Genomic DNA, 15,403 nt, shown 5'->3' on the forward strand with positions numbered 1-15,403 from the left:
GTAAAAAAAGAGGTGGCTGACTACTGCTTACTAGAACTATATCATTCTGAATTGATTTTTCTGAGTTTTTCACAGAAATTTTATTTTTCTATTAAAAAAACCCATTTTTTTTTTACCAGCTCTGTTCTCTCACACAAAAGGAAATGACTACAGAAGTGGAGAATCAGGCTCTCAGACACCAGCCAGAGTACGAAAGAGCTGCTGGTTTCCCTCCATATCAGCACAACTGCCCTGCTGCCCTACCACAGGAGCAGACTTTGATTTCCCTGGGGGTGCTCGACTCCTACTCCACCCCGGGCCCCGCCCTACCCCACTCCACCCCTTCCCCAAAGACCCCAACCCACCTCCTTCTGCCCCTCCTCTTCCTATCCCATTCCCTCCACCTCTGAACGTGCTCTGCCCTCACTCCGCCTCTTTCTGTCCCCACTCCTCCCCCTCCCACTAGTGCCTCCTGCTGAACAGCTGATCAGTGGCGGGCAGGAGGGGGAGGAGATGATCGGTGGGGCCCCCTGGTGAGTGCTGAGCACCCACTATTTTTTTTTCTGTGAGTGCTCCAGCACCGAAGCGCCCACTGAGTCAGCACCTATGCTTTTCTTCCTTAATAAAACAGACTTGCACATTGCACTGAAAGAACTGTGTGGTACTTATAACTGTTGACAATCACTCTGCTACCAGTCTCTGATGAGAATGCAAGTAAATGTACTTGGACAACATGTCTTTGCTAGGAATAACACAGTGAAGGCAAGGTGTCGGACAGCCTGGAAATAGGCCAGTCAGAAGGGAGTGAGACATGGGTCTCCACATGAGAAAGGCATCTGCTAGAGAAGTGGAGGCCTGAGAGTGGTGCCCTTGCAATACAGGTGCAATTGCCCTGGACTGTGACAGAGTCCTTCTGTGGATTTTGCTGATCAGAACACTCAGGAAAGTAAAAACCTCCGGAGAGGAACTCTGCCAACCTGGTATTTGATATATTTGTTCAGATAAAAATTGAGCAAGATGAACTTTTTAATCATCATTTGCTCACTATCTGACAAACTGAGCTGAGATTTTATCTGAACAGGCATATGTCTAGTTTTAATCAATAAATCAGAATAACCTGTTCCAAGCAACTTGCCACTGAGGCTATGGGCAAGCAAATAACACTGTCTGTTCAGCTTTATCTAAGCTACATTGACTTTCCGGTCTAGAAAAGCTCATGTGAGATGCTATCACTTGAGTATTGTGTTCTGCTGTCATACACAGATGCTTTATTGCTCAGCTTCTACTCACTCACCCAGTTAGCCACTGAACACAGTTTCCGTAATCTCACAGGTAGACACAGTGCAGCTACATGCACCACAGTGCTGTCAGCTCAATAATACTCATTAACTAAGCAACAAGAGGCATGTAGTTAGGAGGAAAGGGGCATTTGATCCTTTTTTTTTCTTTTAAAGAGCTTAGTAAGCCTCAAAGCCAAGTGAAACCTTTACTAGAAAAAATCTGACTGCAAGAAAATAAACCAACACTTTATTCTACACTTCCCGAATGTAGCCTTTTCAACATCTTTATTCATCTCCTTTTTGGTAACTCCCTAATTTTCAGAGCTACCTCAGTTACACTAGACTTAACTCTTATTTCCATTGTAGCAAACCAGGACTACTAGGTCTCATGTAGTTCCCTCACCTCTGAATTTCACTCAGCCAGTTTCTCCCGAGTGAATATTAGAGCCCTACCTCACCTTCAGCCAGAGAAAACAAATACATATCTTTCCCAGAGCTGGCTTCACCCTATTCATCTCCTGCACTAGAACTGATTGGAAAAAATTCTGTATAAAAGTTGGGGGGGGAGTTCAATTAAAACTTGAAATATTTTTTCAGGAAAATTATTTCTGATTTTCAACTAGCTTCAGCCAAAATTTGATTCACTTGCACATGTTTAAGAGGGAGTCTCACTTACATGATGCTCAGACAGAAGCCCAGAGAGTGAGGGTTTGGATTCATTTTCTTTGGAACCTGGGACGTTACCATGTGAGTAAATAGTTCCACTGCTGCAGCATCTGTCTAGTCTGTTTTATTCTCCATGGAGCTATTTTTTCTTCCAATTTTGAATATCATTTGCTTTGAAGAATTGTAAATTGGTGCCAAATATTCTGGATATGTTCTCCAATGCTGACTATGGCAATGTCATTGTAGGGGTCCAGAGAGCCTCTTCCACACATCAGAGGGAGAAAAAAATCTCATGTTTCACTGAAATTTGCTTCTGCTGATTATTAAAAAAAAAATTATCTATAGAATCAGCACTGTGATCATTAAAAGAAAATGGAATAACTTTAATGTAAATCTTTGAAGATAGAGCAAAGTTACATCTGTAGCTGTCCAGGTGCAGCTAAAAGAACATATAGCACTTTTCAAAATGAGTCAGGAATACCCTTAGTGTCTTGTCCTAAATTCCCTCCTTCAAGAAAAAAAAAAGTTCTAATGCCCATAGTTGTGTGTGACTGGGATTTTAGAGGAGCCTTAGGATATTAGGGGTCCAGATTTTATTGTCTAACTCCTTTGAAATTCCCAGACTTGATGATGGCTGCACTTCTCAAACCAGTCCTGGTAATTATTTGCTTTCAAAGCTCTTTACGTTACTGAAAAGAAATACAGGAAACCACTCTCTTCTCTGGTGGTATTTACAGAATAATTCCCATAAATCTTTGTCCAGGGTGAAGAGGAAATTATGCTCTGTAGGAGAACCATTCACTAACACGTTGTGCCCTGAGACCAAGGCTCTTGCGCTCGTCATCTCTGATCTCTCCATAAAGTCACCAAAGAGTTTTCACTGGTAAACACTGAAAAGAACAGCTGGAAAAAAAAATGAAGCAAAGAGAATTAGTGAAGTACCAGGACTTCACTTCACAGCACTAGTCACTGGCTCTGAAGTACAATCTATGTTGACCACATACACAGGAGAAGGTCACTGCAAATTATTTTCCTTGTCACTTACTGAAGAAGCCATAAAATGATCCACATTGATTCAGTGCACCAAAAAGATAATAAAGTTAGGATTTTAGCTGACAATCCAAGCTTCTGCCCCTCTGCTGAAAGCTGCTGCTGAGTAAGTGATTTGACGGTTCTAATAGCCCATGCTCAGGTCCCACTCCAGAAGCCCAGGGGCTCCAGCAGACCCTGTTGCATCAGCTTAATGCAAAACATGACAAGGCCTCAACCCCTCATCTCTCCATTTCACTTGAGAAAATGTGTTAATAGATCTAATGCCATCTTATTTTCTCACTTTGGTTCCATAAAAGGTGACCAGGCACAAGTGTGAGGCTGCTTTGGAATAAGGAAGGTTGCTGAGGTGAGGGTCACAGAAAAGGCAAGGTGCAGAAGTTCAGGAGCTTGCCTGCTAGGAAAACTGAAGTTCATGTTCTGATTTCTATATTTTGATAAGTTTCTACTACTGAGTTATGTCTCCACTTTTCAGAGTCACCCATCCTTTCTTCTAGCCATCCTCTCTTCCCAGGTCCACGTACAATAGTGGAGTTTTCTTATATTGGATGACCACAGTTTGCACTGAAATCCTTAACTATGTTCAGTGGTGTCAGAAATGTATGACAGAGGCCAAATGTCACCAGTGCTGTCTTTAATTTTACTACATAGGGTCAGCTGAGTGTTCATTGCAGTTGAGGAGCCAGGATGCTGAAATGCCTTTTACACTATCACAATCCTGGGGTTGCTCTGTGCTGGACTGATTGCCTGTCTCGGGCTAAAGCAGCTACACATGTCCCTAATCTGCACCAGCTGCTTACAACCCCAAGAAGCCATTGCAGCAGCTGGATATGAGTCATGCTCCCTAAGGCAGGAGCAATTTGGAGTGCACTGGAGACACTATAGCAGTTCTGTGCCACCTGCGATCCTCCAGGGGTGAGATCTGTTTGTTCTAGGGTGGCCTTTCAGCAGTGAAGAAGTTCAAAATGGCCATAGCATAGTCCAGGCTTGAGGCCATGAATTCACAAACTGTCATTTGCATGGTAGTCCAAACTACTGTATTTGCATAAGGCTGTTTTTTTCATTTTATTCCTTGTAGTTTTGCTTAATACACTTTTTTGCCATTATTTTGGCACTCAGAGGTCCTGCATTCAGGAGTGTGTGCACTGACATGGTGGGATGGCCACAGTTCTCCTCCACCCACTTCCTACAGGAGAGAGCTCTACAACTCTATTTTGCACCCTAGTTGAGATGACAGACCGAATTCTCAACTGGAGTTAAACTTTGTAGCTATGCAAATATACACCAGCTGAGAATTTGCCCCTCTTATCTTATTTAAGTCTAAAGATTCTTGCAGGCAAGGAGGGAGTCATGAGGGCAGTGCCCAGCCACCATGAATTAACAACTCGCTATCCCATATGCAAGGGCAGGAATAGAATACCTGCCTTTTGGTGAAAATGGGAGTGCCACAGAGGCAGAAAGTCAGATCCTCTGTTGGTGTAAACTGGCATAATATCACTGAAGTCAATAGAGCCCTGCTGATTTACATTATCTGAAGATCTCTCCCAGAAAGCTTAGTCCTTTTAGTGCAGAAGAGGTGAAATGGGCATGTTAGGTTGCTCCCAGTTATCTTGTTTGGATTCAAGAAGCGTATACTGACAAGCTGTAGGAGACACAGCTATCAACCTCTACTGAAAGAAAGCCTACTATTATGGGAACGTAGGCAGTTAGATTAGATGTAGAAAATAGATTAGACCTCTAAAAAATTTCCATGATTGTGCGTTTCAAAGTACTCCATTGGATACAAATTCTCTGGGGGCACAACTATTGACTTCAGTAAAGTTATGTGGCAGAAAACTTTGCACTAAAATTTCAGTTTCTATTGCTAGTAGTAGCCTAAGCACAGTTCATCCGTTATAAAACTAGTGTCATAGGGAACAGAGGAGTACCTGAGAATCACCAGAAAAGAGTACTGCTCAGAGAAACATATAAATGGACTGACTTTTCTCTCACACCAGTGTAAACCAGGAAGTCAACATACACGTGGGTAAGAAGAGACCAGGTCTAAAGCATTCATTTTTACATTACTTAGATACTACTAATGCAAAGATAGAACTACATGTTTCTAGAGATAATCATACAAGAGTGGTAGATTGTACATCCCTCAGACAGGATATATCAGTGTTTCTCAAACTGGGGTCACCGCTTGGGTAGGGAAAGCCTCTGGCGGGCCGGGCCAGTTTGTTTACCTGTCTCTTCCGTAGGTCCAGCCAATCGCGGCTCCCACTGGCCACGGTTCACCGCTGCAGGCCAATGGGAGCTGCTGGAAGCGGTGACCAGTAAGTCCCTCGGCCCGTGCCACTTCCAGCAGCTCCCGTTGGCCCAGAGCAGCGAACTGTAGCTAGTGGGAGCCGCAATCAGCCAGACCTGTGGACGGGGCAGGTAAACAAACCGACCTAGCCCGCCAGGGGCTTTTCCTGGGCAAGCAGCAACCCCAGTTTGAGAAACACTGGAACATATCATCTTCTTGACTAGGATGACCAAATCAGCCACTGTAGTGGAGCGATGGAGGATGGCAAATGTGGTACCTATGCGTAATAAAGGTGATAGGAGTGATCCAGGCAATTACAGATAAGTATCTGGTAAATTGCTTGAAATTATAGTTTAAAATGGAATTATAAAGCACCTCGAAGATCATACTATGATGGGGCCTAGTCACCACAGCTTCTGCAAAGGACAATTGTGCCTTGCTAATCTGTTAGAATTCTCTGAATATGTCAATACAATAGTAGATAACAGAACCAGTTGACATAATTTATCCTGATTTTCAAAAAGACTGTCAAAATACTCACAAGCAGCTACTAAAGACACTAGTCATGAGGTGAGAAGTAAAGTATTCACATAGATCAGAAACTGGCTAGGAGACAACACAAAGAGCAGGGGAAAACGGTCAGTTTTCATCATGACAAGAGGTTAACAGTAGTGTGCCTGTGACAGGGCACCATCCTGCTCTGATCTTCTGCTCTGCCCACACAGACTCAGAGACCTTTAGCTGTTAAACACACCAGTGCAATTTACTTACATTTCCTCTTCCCCGCATCTTACTGACCCATACACTATAATTATTTACAGCTTCAGGTTTTCCTCAGTTCTCTGCCAAGGAAAGGAGAGGGAAGAGATCTCTCTATCCAGAGAGCCTTCCTGATTCCAGGTCTGCTAGCTTGCCATCTTGTCCCCTGCACTTCCTTCCTGTGCCTTCTCATACCAACTGGGCTAACGGGCCAATTTGCTCATTAGTCCTCCCCTAGCCCATTCTAATCCACCAAGTAGGCCTCATCATATCCACACTGGGGGAAATTAACTGGTGTTAAAGTGATCAGAGTGCTGGCTCAGCTGTTGGTCCCCAGCACTCTGTCACAGTGCCACAAGGGTGTATGCTGTTTAATAAATTTCTTAATGATTTGGAAAAGAGGGAAGGTAGACCTGCAGCTGACACTGAATTATCTGAGCTAATCAACACCAGACAAGACTGTGAAGAACTTCAGAGAGACTTAAGCAAGCTACGTGAATGGACAACACGATGGCTGATGAAACTAAATGTTGACAAATGCAAAGTAATATATGTTGCAGGGAATAAACTGAATTATTCAGATACTTTATGGGTTTCAATTTAACTGTCAATTCAAGAAAAAGAGCTGAACTTCACCATGGCCACCTCAGTTAAGACCACTACTCAATGTGCAACATTAATTATAAAAAAAAGAACAAAATGTGAGGATGCTTATGTGACATTCTATACCTTGGGGGAGCACCCTGTAACCCCCATATTTCTCATTTTTATATGATAGTGATCTTACATAAAAAGCATGCCTTGTTAGGTATCAGGGGAAAGGTTATGATCTGCCGAAAGTCATTTCTCTATCTCTATATTTATATAATTAATTATTTGAAGTTATGAGAATTGTGTTGTATGGTTGTCTCTAAAACATGCTGTAAAGTTGGGGAATCAACCAGATATTAGCTCCCCAGAGGCAACAGCAAGGAAAGTACCCATCATCCAGGCGGGGTGTCAATCAACCCATCAACAACCGTTGTCCAGCAAGGGAGCGACAACACAATGAGTCACCTGCACGAGGCCACACCAGGGGAATTGCTCAAACTTGCCTGCAGACTCAGCAATGCTCATCCAGACATGCCTGAACTTGTGTTTTTCAAGCACATGGACTGAGGGTATAAGACCGAACACAAGGGACCGATGCTGGGCCTTTCTCCTTCACCCACCTACACTGAAACAACAAGGACACTCTGAACACTCCAACTAAGAGGACTACCCCAGATTTCAAGGGCGAAATCTGTGTACTATGAACTGCAATATCCAATGGGGTAAGAAAAACTGCTTAATCTAGATATCGCCCAGTCTAATAGGATTGAAAGTTTAGACTGAGTGCTCTTATTTTATTTTCATAACTAACTCTGACTTTTGCCTAGCACTTAAAATCTTTTGTAGTCAATAAATTTGCTTTACTGTTTATCTTTACCAGTCAGTCTGTATGAAGTGTGTGGCAAAACGGCTCAGGTTTTGCAAAGGCTGGCATATAACCACGTTCCATTAATGAAGCGGTGAATCAACTAATAAATTTGCACTGCTCATCTTGAGCAGTGCAAGATGATGTATTTCTGAGGTACAAGGCTGGGAGCTAGGAGCTTGGGCTGGTGCCTTTCCTTTTGTGATTCAAGAGTGGCTCTGGGAGCATTCATGCAATATAGCTGGGTGTGGAGCTCCATATGCTGTTGTGCTGAGTGATAACAGCACCTGGAAGGGTTTGCTGCTGGTCATTAGCAAGGCATTGTGAGAGACAGCCCAGGCTACAGAGTGTTCAGGGAGGCACAGTCCCAGGTGCACCCCAGGGATCCCGTCACAGCCTAAGAAATGGGATAGAGAATAGTTACAGAAAATATTATAATTCCATTATGCAAATCAATGGCATGCCCTCACCTGGAATACTACTCATCCCATCTCAAAGTTGAATAGCAGAATTAGAGACGACTTGGAGACAGATGATAAGAATGATTGGTGCATTGAAAGACTCATATGACAAGAGATAGGGACTGTTACCTTAGAGGGGAGTTGAACAAGAGGGAATATGATATAAGGATGCAAAATAATGAATGGCATATTTATCCTCTCTCATAGTATAAGAACAAGGAGACATTCAATGACACTGAAAATTTAGTGGTAAATTCAGAAGTGATAAGAGGAAATACTTTTTCCACAAAAAACAAAACTTGCCTGTGGAACTATTATAACAAGATAGCCAAGATCTTAGCAGGATTAAAAAAGGATCAGACATGTATATGGATAATAAGATTGTGTGGAGTTATAATATTAAAAATAGAGGACTTTTTAGAAGCCTAAGCTAACCTATAACTATTGGGTTTAGAAGTATACTCTTCTCTAGGGGCAGGTCATTCCATACTTGCCTAATGCACTGTTTCTTGGACCTTTCTCTGAGCTATGTATTCTAGCCTCTGTTGGACGCCAGATATTGAACTAGATGGACCACCAGTCTGATTCAGTTTGACAATCCCTATTTCCTAAGGCCAATCACTGGAAATAATACAATAGTATTTACATAGTGGCAATAGATATATTGAACTTTCTCCATCATCAGCCACTTATTGAAATACTTTATTTTAATAGTTTGTGAGATAATTTGTTTATATCCATCTTCTACTAAAAACAGAAAACGTGGAATTTGCTGGCATAAAACTCTTTCCTCCACTCCCATGTTCCTCCTCCACTGTAGGACAAGTATATTAAAAATTATTTCAAGTGTTAAGTGCTCCCACAACTAGATTTTATGCTGCTGTTGCTGCTCTGTAGAAGAGCAGTAATCTTTCTCTGTAGGCTACTGGCTGCAGAACTTGTAGGGATGGCTCCACCCACTGAGTGAATGGTGCTGTCCAAGGGCTATATCCTTAGCCTGTAATTCTGCATTGGTTTGGTTCTCCAGTGTGACTTGTTTTATTTCAGTAATTAAGGAGGATTTCTGAGAAGGACATTTCTCATTAAAATCTTAATTACATCACTTCCAAACTGCTAGCTAAAGACATAGGGCCCAATTCTGCCATGGCATAAGCAGATAATCCCACTGACCTCACTGAAGGTGCGTTTGCCTCTGGCAGGGCTGAATTTGACTGTGTCTCTAGGCAGCACCATTTTTTTCATTGCATATCAGAAAATGAGCCAAAAATGTATGCTGAGTTATACAGTAGGCAATGCCATTGCTTAGCTCTCGCAGCTCATTCAGCACACTTATGTGAGTCACTATTAGCTCAATATGGACCTGATCCAACTCCCATTGAAATCAATTTGCAACGATTTAACAGAATTTGAATTAGGCCCTACAGTCTAAATTCTCTGCTGTGCCTCTTCAGAGATGCAACCCAGAAAACACAGACCAAGGAGACTGGGGGAAAATGTGGCTTTATGCCATCCTTGTGCTCTTCAGATTCTGAGTTACTGCAAAAGGTGAAAGGGACCCTGGCATTAATTGCAGTAGCCTGGAGTCTGTTCCAATTTATAGCTGTCTCTCTAGGGCTGCCATGGGCTGTGAAGCAGCAGCCTATAATCCCTGTAAATATTAGAACTGAAGTCATGTTCTCTTTGGCCCCTTCCCACTGCTAGCCCCAACCCTGGCATGTCCCTATACTAAGGCTGGTGAGCAGAAGCCACTTCTGTTGGCTGTACTCTGCGGCTGCCCGGGGGTGTGGGGATTCTCCCTAGCCTCCTGTCACCCCCATATGGTCCATATACACTGATGAAGTGCTATAAGTGCTGTAATTATTGGGGTTTCTATGGGCCATTGGATACTAAACAATTTTAAGTCAATTTTCATTCCATGTGGCTACAACTTCATTTAAGGAATATCTGTCACATTACATAGTAGATTTTTTTATTGCAGTATTTGTGGAATTCAGGAACAACTCATTAATTGAGAATCTTCCACTCTTGTTAAATTTCCAAATATTCTAATTCCTTCCAACCATTAGCAGTATAGGATTGCCATACTACAGCACATAAACAGCAAATCTGCCTTCTCCACTCACTTACACTTTTGGTAGAATTTTACATCCAGTTTATACAGGTGTAAATGACTACACAAGACATGAAGCAGTGGAGAATCAGGCCCAAGGTCTCTCTCTTAGCCCACAGATAGCCACAGAAATTCACCCTGCCTACTTAACTGTGCAAAGCATGTATCTAGTTCAATGTTATAACATACCCATGTACTCCAGTGAAGACAAATGTAATGTTATAGCTTTAAACCCACTAATAGCTCCCCCTTTTGTGAGATTTTTGTGCACAAGCTACAAGAGTGAAGAAGAGGAACCAAAACAAATATTAAAAAACCAGGACTGTCCTGCAATATAAATCCTAAAAGCATGCAAGGACTCAGTGAAGCAATTGTCTGGGTCCATCAGGCAGAAGAAGACTTAGTGGGTCCCCTTTAGGAAATCTACAGATAGTGGAGAAGAACCAGAGGCCTGTAAGTTTGCAGGTGAAGAAGGGAGTGATGGAATCTGCTGAAGTTGCCGACAGGGAAGGATTAGAGATCAGCTAAGGCTGCATGGGAGAGAGAAGGCAGGTGTTCTTCTGTGGTCATGTAAAGGGGAACACTTAAGGACCTGTTGAGGCTGCAGGGACAGGAAAGAGGAAAGGATGCACTTCTAAATATCTCTGACATTTGGGTTCCAGAACAGAGATCTGAAAATTCTGACCTGTGTGCTAATTTGGTATTTATTATCTGGAATGAGGATGTGCTGTTCTAGGGATTTAGAACTCCTGGGCAGGATGAATGTGTGAGGTAGACAGAAACAGAGGCATTCTCAGGATTCCAATAAAGAGGTTGAAGTTGAAGTGGTGACCAAAAAAAAATTAAAAAAAAGATACATAATATTAGTAGAAGAAATTTGAACCTATAAGATTTCCTGTGCAATGTGAAAATCTGAAGATGTACCTGTATCAGGCTAGCCAATGGAATCTTTCCTAAGGCACCTGAAAATTGAAAGGAAGAAAAAAATCTCTCTCTACACACACATAAACAGTGGTAGACTTTCACTCCAACTGTAATGCAGTTAATGTCTCCAAATAATCTTTTTACATAATATTTGAGATGAGACCTATAAAGTCAGAGGCTAAATCTTACAGCACCCATGCAACACAAATACTTGCAAATGATTCTTTTCCTTCTCTTCCTACCTTCCCCCGGGTTGTAAACACTGTGGCCCTGCTGTTCTTTTGATTCCTAGCAAATAACTGGAAGAAATCAAATAGAAGAAATCAAACCTGAAGGGCACATTTTGTCTTTATCAATGGCTGCCTTAACTAGTGGGTGCCACTGTGCACCAGACATACATACTAGAAAGCAAATAAAGAGAACCAATTGAGAAAAAAGAACAGTAAAAAATCTAACCTAGCTAGGTAAAATGTATATTTTTATTCTGTTAAATAAATGTTTCAAACCTTCTTAAAAAAAGTTAATTCTTTTCTTAGCATCTCTGACAAACAGTGGTCAGCAATCTGAGGGCACTAAACTGTTATCCATTTCAAATGAACACCCTTCACCCATTTCCATTTAAGTATTTTCTTTCATTGGTCACCTAGAAAATCAAAACACAGAAATATACTCATGTATTTGCTTTGCAGATTTTAATAAGCTCCAGTGCAGATCATGTCAAATATGGACATAATTCAAGGAGTGAAAAAAGTCACATTTGATCAGGACACTAGGAAAGTAGTGTGGGGGTGGGAGGTATGTGCTCAAAATTTGTTGGAACAAAAGTACATGTAATGCATGTGGCTTTAAAAGGCAAGATACTGATTTCAGTTGAACTGGTATAAATCCAGAGCAATTCCATTGACTTTAATCTAGGGAAACTGAAATCAGAATCTGCCCCAGAATTCTTTTTTGTAATTTGCAGGGGAACATTGGTTGCAGTTAGTTACTTAGGGTACGTCTACATTGCAATTATACAGCTGTGGCAAAGGGGCTGTTTAACTGCAGTATGGATTCAGGCTCTAGGACTCTGCAAAGTGGAAGGGTCCCAAAGTCCTGGCTACAGCCCAAGCCCAAATGTCTATTCCACAATTAAACAGCCCTGAGAGCCTGAACCCCATGAGCCCCAGGACAGCTGGCACGGGCCAGCCATGAGTTTCTTAATTGCAGTGTAGACAGATTCTGGTATCAGATAGATTGCAATAAATCAAGGAATAAATCTATTTGCTTCAGTGGAATTATTTATTATTTAGACCTATGTAAATGAGATCAGAACACTGTTCTTAGAATTACAAACATATCTGCCAAAATTCTTTGGCTGGGAGTGAAACAGAATCTGATTCATCAAGGTCAGATTCTGACCTCAGTTGCAATAGGATAAATCTGGAATAACTCTACTGAAATCAGTAGAGTGAGAATCCTACAATGGTCTAAGCTCAGAACAGTGCATCCTATGCCATCCACATCCCAGGCACTGGTGCAGTGGGTGTGGTCAGGGCATCAGTATAGCCAGATAGTTCCCAGCTATCCAAATGACCCCTTAGCATAAAAAAGAACATTCAAGCTGTGGCCTCCAGCTAACTCTGGGATCAGGAAAGCATAAAGGTGTCTTGGAGTCACTTCTGTTCCCCACCTACCCATCTCTCTCCCCCTCCCAACCAATGCTGCACTGAACGCAGACCCTCAAATCACAGAATCTGACCCTTTATCATTATATGTTTAAATCAAGGCAATATCTGCTGACTTAAAGAGTTTATTTTCCACCTACGACAGCCTATTCAAAAATTGCTGTCCATAACTTTGTAACAAGGTGACTGGAATACATATGAATAAATCTGCACATATAACTATGTAAACCCACTGGAAATACTACCATCAGTACAGCATGCAGTACAATTGGAACCTTGTCAATCCCAGGATATTAGAGAGACATGGTGGGTGAGATAATATCTTTCAATGGACCAACTTCTGACAGTTGGTGAGACAGACAAGCTTTTGAGCCACACAGAGCTAGTCTCTCTCACCAACAGCAGAAGTTGGTCCACTGAAAGATATTACTTCACTCACCTTGTCTCTCCAATCATCAGTATGGCATAGGTAAAGCAATTCATTCTTCCACCCCTAATTTCATGAAAATAAGAGAACACTATTTCAAAGCAGTCATCAACTTCCAAAAGACGGTTACTCACCGTTGTAAATGTTGTTCTTCGAGATGTGTTGCTCATATCCATTCCAATTAGGTGTGCGCGCGCTGCGTGCACATTCGTCGGAAGATTTTTACCCTAGCAACACTCGGTGGGTCAGCTGGGTGCCCCCTGGAGTGGCACTGCCATGGCGCCGGATATATACCCCTGCCGACCCAACCGCCCCTCAGTTCCTTCTTGCCGGCTACTCCAATGGTGGGGAAGGAGGGTGGGTTTGGAATGGATATGAGCAACACATCTCAAAGAACAACAGTTACAAAGGTGTGTAACCATCTTTTCTTCTTCGAGTGCTTGCTCATATCCATTCCAGTTAGGTGATTCCCAAGCCCTACCTAGGTGGTGGGGTCGGAGTGAGATGTTGCAGAACACAAAACTGCTGAGCCAAAGGCTGCATCATCTCTGGACTGTTGAACCAGAGCGTAATGTGAGGCAAAGGTGTGGATCAAGGACCAGGTAGCTGCACGACATATCTCCTGGACGGGTACATGAGCCAGGAAGGCGGCAGATGAAGCCTGAGCCCTGGTAGAATGTGCAGTGAGGTGGCTCAAGGGAACATGAGCCAAGTCATAACAAGTACGGATGCACGCCATCACCCAAGATGAGATCCTCTGGGAGGAGACAGGTAGGCCCTTTATTCGGTCTTCCACCGCGATGAAGAGTTGGGGCGTTTTACGAAAGGGTTTTGTCCGCTCGATATAAAATGCGAACGCTCTACGGATGTCTAGGGAGTGCAATTGTTTTTCCCGTCGTGACGAGTGTGGCTTCGGGAAGAAGACAGGAAGGAAGATATCCTGGTTGATATGAAAGGCCGATACCACTTTAGAGAGGAAAGCAGGGTGTGGTCGCAGCTGCACCTTGTCCTTGTGAAACACAGTATATGGTGGGTCCACCGTGAGAGCCCTAAGCTCAGAGACTCGTCTGGCTGAAGTAATGGGTACGAGGAAAGCTGTCTCCTAGGACAGGTATAGTAGCAAGCAGGTTGCTAACGGCTCAAAAGGGGCAGACATAAGTCTGGTTAGAACCAGGCTGAGGTCCCAGGTTGGGGCAGGACGGTGTACTTGGGGGTATACGCGGTCCAAGCCCTTAAGAAACCTAGAAACCATAGGGTGTGAGAACACGGAGCAGCCACTTTCCCCTGGGTGGAAGGTAGAGATGGCCCCCAAGTGCACCCTCAATGATGATACCGCTAGGTCCTGCTGTTTGAGAGACCAGAGGTAGTCCAAGATGGTGGGGATCGAGACCTCGCTGGGAGTAACATTATGCGTTTTGCACCAACAGGAGAAACGCTTCCACTTGGCCAGATACGTTGACCGAGTGGAAGGTTTCCTGCTACCCAGGAGTACTTGTTGTTCTGAGGCAGAGCAACGCAACTTGGACTGGCTTAACCATGCAGCAGCCATGCTGTGAGGTGAAGGGACTGCAGGTCTGGGTGATGAAGTCTGCCGTGGTCCTGAGTTATGAGGTCTGGCCAAAGAGGCAGGGTAATTGGGTTGGCTATCAACAGGTCGAGCAACCATGGCGTGTACCAGTTCCTGCCTGGACCACGCTGGAGCATCATGATGATGCACGCTCTTGTCCCTGCAGAGATCAGGCAGGACTTGTGAACCCACAGCTGTACGACCCCTATCCATTTACGGGTATAACAGTGCGGAAGGACGCTGGCCTCTTTCCATGGCATCAGGAAAGTGTCTGCAGATTGATTACCGGGGGAGAGGGACCTTGGAAGGATCAGAACATCTGGCATTTTTCGTGGTTTCTTGCGGGAAGGCGAACAGGTCTATGTGGGAAAATCCCACTTCTGGAAAATCAGGATGATAACGTGCTCGGGTGGGATCAACCACTCGTGAGACAGAAAGACCTGCTGCGCGGAGCTCGATTTCCACCATGAGGCTATGCTTCCCGAACTTTCACTGAGAGTAAGGACACTACTCAGAATCTTACGTGATCTGAGTGGGGCTATGCAAAAAATCCCGGTGGATGGCCTTCCTGACAAAGGGGGCAGGACCGTGTCTCTCGCTGGTGTTTTATGTGAGTACATGGCGTTTGTGTTTGTTCTGTAAACACTTTTGATTGTAGACATCACATGTGCTCTCGCAACTGTTGCGTGCGAAATTGCCTGGCACGCCAGGCGGACTGCTTCTCCAGTTCTCAGACATTTATGGTAATGCAGCTCCTGAGAAGGATC

At 43.4% G+C, this 15,403-nt stretch overlaps 1 long non-coding RNA gene across 1 annotated transcript in view; it reads right to left on the reverse strand.

The window, feature by feature from the left end:
* Window positions 1-2,364: 2,364 nt before the first annotated feature.
* LOC142046326 (uncharacterized) overlaps window positions 2,365-15,403 on the reverse strand; it is a 56,673-nt gene continuing 43,634 nt past the window's right edge. Inside the window, exon 4 of the long non-coding RNA XR_012655229.1 lies at window positions 2,365-2,828. This is a non-coding gene — a long non-coding RNA (uncharacterized LOC142046326). The remainder of the gene's footprint in view (window positions 2,829-15,403) is intronic.

The sequence above is a fragment of the Chelonoidis abingdonii genome, chromosome 2 (genome assembly GCF_003597395.2).
Source record: "Chelonoidis abingdonii isolate Lonesome George chromosome 2, CheloAbing_2.0, whole genome shotgun sequence".
NCBI lineage: Eukaryota > Metazoa > Chordata > Testudines > Testudinidae > Chelonoidis > Chelonoidis abingdonii.